General features: G+C 36.1%; 1 protein-coding gene across 2 annotated transcripts in view; it reads left to right on the top strand.

Annotated features, from left to right (window-relative positions):
* Window positions 1-13850, top strand: part of BMPR1B (bone morphogenetic protein receptor type 1B) — a 353247-nt gene that overhangs the window by 90810 nt on the left and 248587 nt on the right. For both annotated transcript variants that reach the window (XM_075998762.1, XM_075998763.1), the window contains exon 2: window positions 10873-10942. The gene's annotated coding sequence lies outside the window, so the exon portion shown is untranslated. The remainder of the gene's footprint in view (window positions 1-10872; window positions 10943-13850) is intronic.

Genomic DNA, 13850 nt, shown 5'->3' with positions numbered 1-13850 from the left:
TAACACTGTACTCTAGCTACTTAAATTCTAACTACTTGTGACAGTCCAGGTCAAGCCCCCTTTCCTACTCTTTTCTTACTATCAAAATAAAGACATGGTACTTGATAACATGAAACATATATTACCAAATGAGATTGCAAACTTTTTGAGTGTAGGCACAGAAATGATGTTTTATGATATTCCTAAACAGTCTATAAATTGAGAAAAAAGAAGTTACCCAATAAACACATACCATTATAAAATTACATTTATTGCTAATGCATTTCCCAAAAGAGAAATGTAGACATGAGATGGTATAGGTCAGAATGGATTTATATTATTTACAATTTCAGCTGTGCGTTTAATTAATAGAAATAGAGACCGTTTCACGTTGTGTATTCCCTGGTCTTTGTTGGAATAGAATAGGATCATCCTTAAGCTGGATTTTATCCACGTGGTGAATAATTTGTATTTGCTGCTTGTTGAACTGTAGGGGTGAGGAAACCGTACATTTCAGTGGAAATAATAATAGCAGTTAACATTCTACCTGGTGCCACATAGCACCTGTCTGCTAACACCAGTTTTGGAGGGGTGGCAGACAGGGGTGACAAATCTGTTCCTGCCATTGGACTGAAAACCCTTTTAAAAAAGAACACAGTGACTTGGGAGATTCCAAGTTTCAATACACATTTTGGAAACATTTTTTGAATGAAAGATTTTAGTTTCGAAAATTTGTGTAGTTAATAGAAACAGTGGTTTTGTATAGTTCATCACGTCCTGTGTGGCTCTTGACATTGGCCAGAGGTGGTCCCCATAAGAAGTAAAGTGGGACAGTGACCACTCTTCTTGGCAACGTGAAATGGTGACTAACGGTACAAAGATTTTCTTTTCTACTAAAAATATGAGATTTCAGACTGTTCAAAGTGCAAGGTGAAGAGAAATAGCACTCTGTATTTAGCTTGCAGTTGCTATTTGGTTTCTAATTTAGGTTGTGTATTTTCCTCTAATGTTTCATTTTGACATATTTTAAAATGGACTTTTCTCGTGGATAACATTTTTTTTTATGATAGGATTTTTCTTAAGTTCTAGGCGACAATGTGGCTATGTTTTATTTACTTGAATCATTTGTGATGGGAACCAGACTCAGACTTATTTCAGAAATAGTGTTAATTATACAAATGAAAGAGGCAGATATCTTTTGATTCATCTACACATTTCAGAGTTGCTCCCATGGTGCATTACTGAAGCTGTATCTAAATAGTCACACAACATCTTCTAATGCTGGTAGATATTTTATATTTGCCCATTGGAAGTTATATCTCATTAAATGACTAAACAATTGTGGGTGTCTGATAGAACAGCATTCAGTACATGGGTAGTATCTGGAAATGAAGTTATATGTAATGAAAGATAGATTCAAAAATACATGGCTGGGTGTGGTGGCTCACTCCTGTAATCCTAGCATTCAGGGAGACTGAGGTGGGGAGATTGCTTGAGGTCAGGAGTTCGAGACCAGCCTGAGCAAGAGCAAGACCCTGTCTCCATTAAAAATAGAAAAAATTAGCCGGGCACGGTGGTGCATGCCTGTAGTCCCAGCTACTTGGGAGGCTGAGGCAGGAGGATCCCTTGAGGCCAGGAGTTTGAGGTTGCTGTGAGCTAGGCTGATGCCACGGCACTCTAGCCTGGGCAACAGAGTGAGACTCTGTCTCAAAAAAAAAAAAAAAAGATGAATATTTAAATTGTTCCTTCAACTGTTGTATATTTTAGTTGACATACTATTGGTATTTATAAAAGAAAAGTAAACAAAAAAATGCTCTACTGGGTTATGTTCCTAGGTATTACCCGTTTGAGTGAGCAAAATTTAAGAAATATATAATGCAAAGAAACAGTGGTCTGTGGCTTGAACACCCACCAATGTAATTATTGGGATTCAATCTTCAGAAGACCCTCTGTTTGTGGCAGAACCCAAGAATGGCCTGTAACCTCTTCCATTTCACATGTTTTTCTGGGAGGTGGGAGGTAATGGTGGTAGATGGAGAAGGGGGGTCAGGATAAATATCAGGAAAACCCTCCCCCCAAACTCCAATTATAAAAAAATCAACATCAGGGTATTTAAAGGATTTTTGAAGAGGGAGAAGTAGTGATAGAGGGAGGATTGGGAAGTGATTTTGGGTATTAGGATATCCTGAATTCCATCTGAAGGAAATGTTTGTTGGCTGCTATTTCTGAGCCATATGGGTTTGATTTCTTTTACAAAAAAAAGAAATCTTTTGATAAGAGCCAAAGATTTATTAAAAGACCAATTGTATGTAGGATGATCATTTCTTATAATTTCTTGACTGTAGATTTGGGATTTGACTTGGTTATATTAGGCCATTGCATTTGACAAATCATGTAAATGGTTATTATACTGTATTCTTTAAGGAATAATGACAAGAAAAAAGTCCATAAATGTACAGATGAAACCTTTCATGTTTTTCCCCAAATTTTCAGTCTTTGGTTGGTTGAATCCATGGATGCTGACCCCATGGGAATGGGTGACTGGCTATGTGTATTTTTGTATTGCACGTGAAAAAAAAAATTTTACTAGCTTAGTGGTGGTTAATGGAGATTTGTTTTATAATTTACCGATGATGTACTTCAGTGCAATAATCTGTAGGATTTTAGTAATTTTCAAGTTTATGGATATATTCTAGATTAATTCAGAAAATGTAGATTTAGTTATTTTCATTTATTAAAATAAATGCAAGAAAATAGTACATAGTTCTGAGCACAAATCTGTTCATGCCATTTCCTACTTAAAGTAGGAACTTAACAATTCCCATTGCCTCAACGTATAAAATCCAACGTCTCTGGAATGGAAGCCTCATCTTTTTTAGTTATTCAGCTGCTAACAGGGAAGAACAACAACACGCATTAGGTGGCAGACTGATAAAATGTTTGCAAGTGGTGGTGGAGTTGGGTAATGGTCTTACCAAGTATGTTAAGTGGTTTTTTTTTTGCGATCTGTGTTAGGAGTTTGCAAATGCATCACATGATTTCAAAAGATACTACTTATTAAGTACTGGCTGGGAAAAAAAACTAGTGCACATTGTGAAGTGTATACTTAATGTATAAACCTTTGCGAGCTAGGTGAACACATAGATTGACAACTTTGTGTATTGGCGACACTGTAAATTCATAAAGCATCTGTTTGTCCCGCCTGCTCCCTCTTCCATTCCTAATAGGCGATATGCCACCATCCTTCTAAAGCTCTCTGCATCAATATATCCCTGTCCCTTTCAGAGGATGATCATTTCTCTTCTCGGACTGGGAAAATGCAAGTCAGCAGAGACGTCCACCAGTTTCTATCTCGTACCAACATCCACTTACATTCATTCTTACACAGTGAATGAATTGTGTAAGAATTGTGTAAGAATGAATTGTGTAAGAAACACTACTGCTTTTCCTCCTTTCAAAGTACAAGGATCTTCCCACCTCCACCCTGAAATAATACTCTGATTATCTCATTCCCTGTGTTTCTTCTCTCTCTCTCTTTTTTTTTTTCTTTCTTTCTGTTTTTCTTCTCTGCTAACCCTTTACAATGTTTTACTTCTCTGCTAACCCTTTAAAATCTTTTCCCTTAGCAAAACCCTTCCCTGGCTCAGTGTTAAGTTCTGACTGCTGCTCTAACACTTTCTTTGGGAGGAAAAAAAGCTGTCTGTGTTTCTTACCACCCACTTGCTGTTTATCTCGTGTAGTCTGTAGCTGGACATGCTATCCTCCCATCAGTGATGGGCATGGATTTGTCAGATCCCTGGACACTTGTCTCAAGCCCTGTCCTATGCCCTGTCCCCAGTGGGGGCCCATATTGAGCACACGATAAATAGTAGTTAAATGAATGACATTGGTCACTTATCTTCTCCCCTTCTTCTTTATATGACTTCCCATTCTCTAGGCTCTCTTACTGGCCCTCCTCCTTGCCTCTTAAATATAAAGTTTCAAGAAACCACCTCGTCTCTGCCTCTAGCATGCTCTATTTTTCTGTGGGTGGACATGCCATTCACAAGCAGGCCTTCAAAAGATACACGTTGGAGGTCTCCCCCCTTAAGTCTTGACCCTTATTTAAAAGGCTCAAGTATTTTCATGTGTTCGTGGACACTTCCAATTTAGAACGTCCGATTTCAGACTCATCATCAATCTCATAAAGTTCAGTCCTTTCACATTATTACCTTTTTAAATGACAACCCCTCCCAGTGATATCAAAACATACACAGATGCTTAAACCAGAAATCTGGGATGAGATTTCTAATTTTTGCTGCATCTAGTGTCTTAATTCTGAGTTCTCTCTTTCCTCTTTATTCCTAACATCTTTTTTAAAAAAATTTTATAATTACATTATAAAAATTATAATCTCTTTTTTTGAGGAAGTAACTGCAGATGTGGTAGAAATTATTCCATTAACATCTTAATGACCTAGTTCCATGACATCACAATTTTCACCTACACTAGCCTTACTTTAATCTCCTCCTCTGCCTCTCTAGCTTTGGCTATCTTTGTTTTGTTATTTTTCTTTTCCTTTCTTTTCTTTTTTTGTTTTCATTTTATTGAACCTAAAGAAAATGTTTTAGAGTTTCCCTGGAATGCATGTTTTTTTGTTTGTTTTTTTTTTCCTGGAGCAAGTTGAAAATTCTGGTCATCAAACCCTTAGAAGAACATAGCTTTTTAAAACCTTCAGAATGCGATTGCTACATCTGCTCAATAAATGTTTATGGTTTAAGTTTGTTGTATTATTGAAGATTGAATGTAGCTGCATATTATAATCAAAGTTTACTTCTTTATTAAAAATGGGGCTCCTCACTGTCATTGGGGTGGGGTGTTGGAAGACCAAATATAATCACACTTCCTTAGAAGGAGCCAGAAGGGTCCTATGTTTCTGGTGTGGAAGTATGAGCAGGAGTTTGACAGTTGGACCTAAGGGAAAAGCCACCATAGGAAGGGGGAAGGCAAGAGTCAGTGTTTGATCTCATGAAAGGCAGAGTGACACTGTCCTTCGACCATGAAAATAAATGTTTCAATACCATTGATTAGTAAGTTAAATGGCTTAACTTACTAATACTAGAAGGATAAATATTTATGTTCAGTTGATCACTTTATCTATTTCACCTTAAGGACTCCCAGCTTGGTGGACTATGGCATGAAGAATTGACTATTTTCCTTTAATTTCTTCTGTAACTTCTAGTTTCTTGTGTAACACTCCTTATTCGCATATAATATGTGTCTCTACAGAGTCATCATTAAAAAGTTAAATGTAGAGCACTCTGAAGACAGGGCTAAAATAAGAACTGTATCTTAAATTTCTCCAAAATCTCTGTTATAAAATAAAAAAACTGTGATGTGTCTACATTAATTTTTTACCGCCTTACACACATACACACACATATTTCTTTAAAGGAAGAATGATAGTTTGTATTGCTACTTACTAGATAATTTGCAAATTTCACTTTACTCTTTCCATAATGTAAAAGATAACACCTCCTTGAGCTTTTCTTTTTAAATCTAGAATCATTATTCACATATTGTATGAAAACAATTTTATACTTTTTTTCCTTCATATTACTAAGCACAAGAAGAAAGTCAGATTTTTTCCTGTGATGCTAAATTTCTTCCAGATCACATGCCTAAGTACCCTTTTCTTTTTTCTTTGAGGCCTTCCTTAAATGATCAGATGTAGACTTTTAAGTATATATGGCCAGCTCTTTGAGCTACTTTGTCTAAATTTATGCCATTCAGATAGCATGTATTTTCAATATTCAGCTTTGCAGATGGGCCCTACTTAAACCAAATAGTATTTCTTTTTCATCTCCTTTTAGGTTTGACTGAATTAGAGGTCTGTATTTTCTATGTTACATGGGTTCAAAAGACCTGCTTGTGTTTGAAATAGTCCTATGTGTTATCACATACAACTATTTCTAAGTATGTGTATTTTTCATAATTAATAACATTTTAATTTATTCCACCCCCCCCGGGATCATAATAAGCTTTTCTTTTAAAGTTTACTTTTCATAAAATGGCTCATGTTTCCACGAATGTTTGACCTTTATTTTGTCTAAAGATGCAAAGCTAAACAGTTATAAGGAACTTTACCCTTTGAGGTCTGGTCAGTATTTGTTGTATATAGCATAATAAATAACTTCTAGATTGGATACGTTATTAGCAGTAATTTCAAGAGATATTTAGCAAGCTTTGTGGGTCATAGGGTTGAAAAATCTATGTCGTCTATAGGTTTACGAGGTTATATTCCAGAAGTTGCAAAAAATTTTAGGCTTTAAGGAAAAGAAATTTATCTTGGTGTCCCAAATGACCCTTTTAAATTCTATTTTTATAAACTCTGATCGGTCTTAATGAAATTTTGCTTTCAAACTTTTGGATAAAAATCCATGTTACATGGGTTCTTGCAGCGTGAGTGTAGTGCCATATTTGGGCTTGTTTTTGTGATTTTCTTCCACTAACCTTGGAATGCAGTCTCGCAGAGTTAGGTTTTTGGCTCTTGGGGCCATCGTAGTCACACTCTGGTTCTTAATCACTGTGTCTGCGGAGTGTCTTGCTGCTGTAGCTTTCAGTGAATTGACTTCCCTTTCTGTTTCCTGCCAAGATTTTTTGAAACATTTTATTGGGGCAAAAGAAAAAAAAGCTACAGTTTTACCACTTGTGGTAGGGAACATCTTTACTTGGTTATGCTATTTGCTATGTGATAGTTATGGAATTACTGCTATACTAGCATCTGTCAACTCTTGAGTTATCAATGTGAGTTTTGCATTAACAGCATGCTTAGCTTTTATTTTCCTGAGTCCCTTTGCTCAATTCATTATACCTTAGAGAATGGAGAATGGGAAGGAATAAGAAATGATTTAGTGTTCTGTCATTTAATTCAGCTTGTCTTGAGTATGTTAGAGTTCACCTCAAAGTTTTGCTTATGATGAGGCTTTGCATTATCTATGCATTGGATAGTCTTTGGGAAAACTTATCCTCTGCTAGGCACAGTGAATTGATAATTGCTATAGCATTATTGAAGATCTTGTGTTGGATTCTGACCTCACTCTGGAAGTAAAGATGATACAAAGAAAGGTTGGCTTGACTCAGACTTTGGGATTTCTCATGTCAACACTGGAAGGCGTTTTGTGCTAGACTCTTATGCACAATTATGCAGCAGTGGAAATAGCCTTAGTTAAACAGCAGAATAACTTGAGTTCTCAGTTGCCTACTATTAGTTTCAGACACTTACCTGTAAATGATGATGATATATATATATATATATATATATATATATATATATATTGGGTGCAAGGTGTTATGTTAAATGCTTCATGTGCATTGTCTTGTTTAATCCTTATAGTAAATTGGAGTTAGACATTATTCCCATTTTACAGATGGGAAAACCAAGGTTTAGAGACGTTAAGCAGCTTGCCCAGGTTCATACGGCCAGTAAACATAAAGCCTAGAATTTGTACCCAAAGGCCATCTGACTCCAAGACCCATCTTGTCACTGCTCTGTGTTCTGTTACTTGTAAAGTACTGTGTGCTTATTGTGAAGATTAAATAAGCTAATGTGTATATCCTTTGTAAAGGAAGCTGTTAGTCTTGCTATGGTTAAAAAAATACAGACGTGTTTGGAACTTGGAACTGTTACTAATCCCTTCTGCTATTTTAAGGCTACATGTATTTGATAATTTTATATATAAATATTTTACACCTTCCAGATTGTTACTCTTTTGTCAATGTCATGTTTCTTGATTTATGAGTACTCATGTTATTTTTTTTTTCAAACCTCTACTAAGAGGGAAGAAATCTATATTCCCCTACATGTCCCCACCCACTGTCTTCCATAGATGTTTGTTTTGAAAAGAAAAAGCAATAATTGTACCTCAGAATCTTTGAGAATTTTCTGGCCTTCAGAATTTTGTAATTATATTTTTCGCTTATAACTTCATGCTAGAGAATGGGATTTTTGGCATTCCATTATTTAAAAAAAATAATACAAGATAAATACATGTAAAAAAAAAAAAAAAGGTTGATTGCTTCAGTGAAGATTCCGAATAGTCAAAAAATTTGCTACAACTTAGTTTCCTACCTGCATACACAAGCTGTTTTGAATGTTGTTGCATTACTGAAATAACTTTAAAGCCTTTCTCAGTTTGTATGCATTGCCGAAATACCCCAAGGTCTGATTCTAGAATGCTTGAAAAATTTGAAATTGCAAGAGGGAAACAAAGGCATGCTTACTCATGTTGTAACACTTTTCTGTAATTTACCTCAATTTCTGAGGTTGTCCTCTGGTACCTTTTATTCAGGTTAGGGATAGATTTTAAGTACCTTTGATTCCAAGTAATTTGTTTAATTGTCTTAATGCTATCTTTATAATGATTTTAAGCTGTGGTGCTCTGAGAGTGAATGCCCAGGGGCCGGATAATTGATATCCAGGCAGGGAGATCTGCTTTCTCTTACTGGCTGGCAGTCTGTCTGACCTCACAGGGACTCTTTTGAAATCTTTTATTAGCTTCTAGTTGCTTTGAAGGCAAAAGTTCTAGAATATGATTTGGGAATTCAGAAAAAAAAAACCCCGATAATGTCAATAAAAGAAAATGTAAATATTTATAGGCAACACTCTCAAGTCTAAAATGTAGTTTTCAATACCCTCCAAAGCATAAAAAATATTTTTCAAAATTATTTTTTAAACCCCAAAAGCAATATAGTGTAAAATGTCCCTACCAATAGCACATATTTAGGGGCGGTTACAAGTACTTGTTTGAAATGTAAATTTTGAAATTCTGTCTTTTTGGTTAAAGTAGAAGGATGTGAACTCTTAAACCTTACTTTGCAGATGGGAGATTTAGTGTTTATAAATAGTATGAGTTAATGACTTAATCATTGATGAGTCAGTCATTCATGATCACTGGCTTTTTTGGGATATTTGAGATTTTTTTTTAAATGAACAACTTCAAGTGTTTAGTATATCCCCATGTAAACATTCAACCATAAAAGGTGATCATCAGTTCCACAATTATTTACACAATGCTTTCTCTGAACATAAAACTGAATTTTAGATGTGAAGGCTAGAAGAGACGCTATCTGCTCCTGAGATGTTTAGTGTGGAGAAATTTCAGTTTGATCCATTTAAAGGTAGTGTCAGTGCATACTGGATTGGAGGGGTTTTCTAGAATGTGTCTTTGTTTATGGGAAACTGATTAGGCTGCCTGCCTGTAGGGTCCCCTGGGCCAACCTCACATATGCTTGGATTATCTAGAAATACTCTGAATTTTTTTTTTCTCCTTAAGCCAGACTTCCTGAGTGGCATTGGGCACATTGATAGCAGGTGTCTTTGACCACTTCCTCCTACCTCTCTGGTACTTCTTCTGGTTTTAGCTGTGCTTGTTCTGTCACTTCACAGACTGTCACTTGAGTATTGCCCACCTTCATAAGTGACCCTCGGTCTGCCTTTCTAGTTTTATCAGGGCTACTTTTCTATTAGCTGCATGTTTGCCTGAAGTTTTTGCATTTTTTCCTCCAAATGACTTTTTGCAGATAGAATCTTCTACCTGGACTTTTCACCTCTGTTTTGCTTTTCTCAATCTTATTGATACTTTAAGGCTGTGCATTCTCACTTTGTAACCTCTTGTATGTTACTTATTTCCTATGCCTTATTGTCTTCAAAAAATTGTGATAGAAAACACATAAAATTTACTATCTTAATCATTTTTGAGGAGACCCGACACTCTGTACCCATTAAACCACAACTTTCCATTTCCTTGTTTCCCCTGGTCTTGGCAATCACCATTCTACTTTCTGTTTCTATGAATTTGACCGCTTTAGATACCTCATGTAAGTAGAATCATACAGCGTTTGTCTTTCTGTGCCTGGCTTGTTTCATTTAGCATGATAAGGTTCATCCTTATCATGCTATCCTTTCATTTAGCATGATAAGGTTCATTTAGCATCCTTAAGGTTCATCCATGTCATAGCATGTGACAGGATTGCTTTCTTTTTAAGGCTACATAATATTCCATTGGGTGTTTGTGTGTCACTCCACATTTTGTTTATCCATCCTTTGATGGACATTTGGGTTGGTTCCATTTTTTTGGCTATTATGAATAATACTGCTATGAGTATGAGTGTACAAATGTCTCTTCAAGATCTTGCTTTCAATTCTTTTCGTTACACACCCAAAAGTGGAATTGCTAGATCATATATATAATTTTATTTTTAGAATGAAAAATATTATTATAGTCTTATTTTTCACCTTAATTTGACCACACGGCTATATTTCTTTTCTCCTTTATCTTGTGTCTCTTTTGTTTATGTTTTCAAAAATGCGGAAATCATGGAGAATATGAAAATACAGAAAATCATATTTTATACCTAATTAAGATCTAATTGTAGTTTATACATTTTAGTACAATAGGGTATTGGTGATATAAATGCTAACAAAGGGCTATGGAAATATTTATTTTTGCTTTCTATTTTTTAGTAAATTTGGTTACAAAACTGTTATAGATGAAAATCTAGTTTATATATTTATTCAGAAAGTCTGTGGCCATCATTTTATTTAAGTAAAACATCTTGCATTGAGTAATATTTAAAAACTGTAAGTCTACTTAGTATTTGCTTCTTTTTGGAAAGCTATCAGAGAAACTTCATATAGTGTCTGTGATTATATGGAATATTATATTTTCTCTTATTTGTAAGCTAGGAGCTCAAAAGTTAGAACTTTAAGGTGCTATAGTAAGACTGACCTCTTTTTCAATTCAGTTATATATTACCATTGATTCTGCATTTGAACTGGTAGTGACAATCCAAACTTTTCTCAAGCCAGTAGATTAAATAGCAACTTATATATTTTTTTCTCTTTGTTGACAGGGTGGATTTCAACCTACTTTTTCTTAGATGTGAAAGGAAGGGAAGGTCATTTCATGCCTTGCTGATAAAGGTAAGGTCATAGTAATTATTAAAGAGTTTGGGATGCTTGGTAGACATCATTATTGCTTTTTGACATTTTGACTTTGTGGCATGCTGAAGTCAACAGAAAAATAACATATTTTATACAATGAATGGAATTGTTCCTTTCATTATCAGCAAATGTACAATTGTTCCTCTCATTATCAGTAAAAACACACAAGATAAGGTAACTGGTGTAAATCAGTATGACAAAATGGCTGTAGATTGGTTATATAATGAGAAAGTAACTTGTGCCTTTCATTGGCCATGTTAGTTTACACACTTAACCTGTTCCTCAAACATTGACACACTCGGTAATAACCTTGTCCCCAGTATTGCTGACACCATCCCGATAACATTTTTCAAGTTAATACAAACTAAATTACAGAATTATGCTCTTTTCCAAGCAAATCCAATCCATTATACTGTTCATGCTGATAGTTCTAGTTGGCTTCACCGAATTTAGAGGGCAAATGTGAGACAGACGATGTGGACTTCAGAGGCTGCAGCTATGAGCAGATTGCTGTGTACGTTCGTTCGTGAATGTTCGTGAATGTTCGAGAATGTTCGAGTGGAGACTTTTCTAACCATTTTGACTCCATGTAGCTATTTTTTTTACAATGCGCTACAATGTGCAGACACTGTTATGAATGCTTTTATTCTTCACAAGTCTGTGGGAAGTGTTCTGTTACTATTCCCATTTTATAGATGTTAAAACTGAAGCATTGGAAGATTAAGAAACTTGCCCATGATTATATACACAATACTGATAAAGCTGGAATTAAATTGAAACCTCCTGATCTTTACTTCTATGCTATACTGAGAACTTATAATACTATTTAATCAATGACCCTGTAACAGAATTTTTATTATTACATATTAACTCACACCTTCAGCTACAAACCCACATTCTTGACCAAATCCTACTTTTATGTAAAATTCTGTATTTCACAAATATCTCTTATTTTGTGACCACCTCATTTGTTTTTAGTTAAAAAACAAATACATAAAAATAGTTTCTATGAGAATGCCAACGCAATGACTCTCCTCCAATTTAATCTCCACAGTTCTTCCCTCCCCTCCCCTCCCCTTCCTGCGTTTTTCAAGATTTAAATTGTTGTAATAAAAGGTAAAAATAATATTAAATAAAGCATAATGTGATCATCACCTTTTGATTAGTAATTGATCACAGTTTCTAGTTTTCTTCTTAAAAATGGTCTAGCAATTGTTTCATAATTTCTTATTTCTTGGAACGTTTAATAAATATTACAATGTTAATGGTAAATTCTGTGGGAGGAAATCATAGCATATTTCTTTGAAAATGAAATATTTAGGGACATGAACTAAAAATGTTACGGTGAAGTTCACTTTCACAACATGACTGGTCATAGACCCAGTCTATGTGGAGAATTTAGGAGAGACCAAGGAGGTGTGAAAACCTGCACACAAGGGTTTGGTTCTGTTCTTTTTCTTTTCTTTTGTTCTTGTCTTCCTTTCCTTTCTTTTTCCTCTTTTCTCCTTTTCTTTTTCTTTTTCTTCTTTTCTCTTTTTCCTTTCTTTCCTTTTCCTTTTTCTTTCTCCTTTTCCTTTTTCTCTCTTCTTCTCTTCTCTTCTCTTCTCTTCTCTTCTCTTCTCTTCTCTTCTCTTCTCTTCTCTTCTCTTCTCTTCTCTTCTCTTCTCTTCTCTTCTCTTCTCTTCTCTTCTCTTCCCCCTTCCCCTTCCCCTTCCCCTTCCCCTTCCCCTTCCCCTTCCCCTTCCCCTTCCCCTTCCCCTTCCCCTTCCCCTTCCCCTTCCCCTTCCCCTTCCCCTTCCCCTTCCCCTTCCCCTTCCCCTTCCCCTTCCCCTTCCCCTTCCCCTTCCCCTTCCCCTTCCCCTTCCCCTTCCCCTTCCTTCCCCTTCCCCTTCCCCTTCCTTCCCCTTCCTCCTCCCCCTCCCCCTTCCCCTCCCCATCCGTCCCCTCCCATCCTGTCCCCCCATTCCTTCCCTTCTTGACAGCATCTTGCTCTGTCACCCTGGCTAGAGTAGTGCAGTGGCATCATTGTAGCTCACAACAAGCTCAAACTCCTGGGCTCAAGTGATCCTCCTCCCTCAGCCTCCTGAGTAGCTGGGTCTACAGGTGCACGCCACCAGGTCTGGCTAATCTATTTTTAGTAGAGATGGGGTCTCACTCTTGCTCAGGCTGGTCTCTAACTCCTTAGCTCAAGTTATCTTCCCACCCTGGCTTCCCATAGTGCTAGCATTACAGTTGTAAGCCACCGTGCCCTGCCTGAACTGTGTTATTTTCAAACTTGTTGCATGCTATATTTTTACTTAAAGGCTCATGGACATCAGTAATTGTTTCATTGCTATATTTTTATAGTTTTCTACAAAAATAGACTCTACAGAAAGCATGCTCCCTTATTTTTGCTGTTTCTGCTGCTAAAGATAGCACCGTCCACCTGGCGGCCCCTACCTAAATTCTAGCTGGATTAGAGGAAGGAAATGAGAAGTCTTTAAAAGGTTTCAGAGCTAAGTTCTCTCAATTGACAACCATCTACATCTAAGGTGAACATATATCTTTTCAACGTGGGACAGAAAAAGGACAGTGAATGTGAGTTAACAGCGCTTAAGGATCTGGATGTCAGAGAATTTATAAATCAATTTAGAGAAGTTGCTTGCTTTGTTTTTGATAATTAGAGAATGAATAAGTGAAATCTTAATGCAACCACCGGAAAAAAGAATAATTTTTTTTTTTTTACCAAGTGCTTCAGTGAGATTGAGCCAGTTCATTTCCAGCAAGAAGAAACTAGGCAAGAAAAGGTGATATGAAAGAGTTGATTGACACTTGTTCTGTTTGAGCATTGTACGGTGAACTGGTTCATAATGATGATGAGAAGATGTACTTTGTTTTCCTTATATCT

Source organism: Microcebus murinus, chromosome 29, assembly GCF_040939455.1.
Source record: "Microcebus murinus isolate Inina chromosome 29, M.murinus_Inina_mat1.0, whole genome shotgun sequence".
Lineage (NCBI taxonomy): Eukaryota > Metazoa > Chordata > Mammalia > Primates > Cheirogaleidae > Microcebus > Microcebus murinus.
Note: the sequence above shows the minus strand (reverse complement) of the source record. Positions and strands in the feature narration are given on the sequence as shown.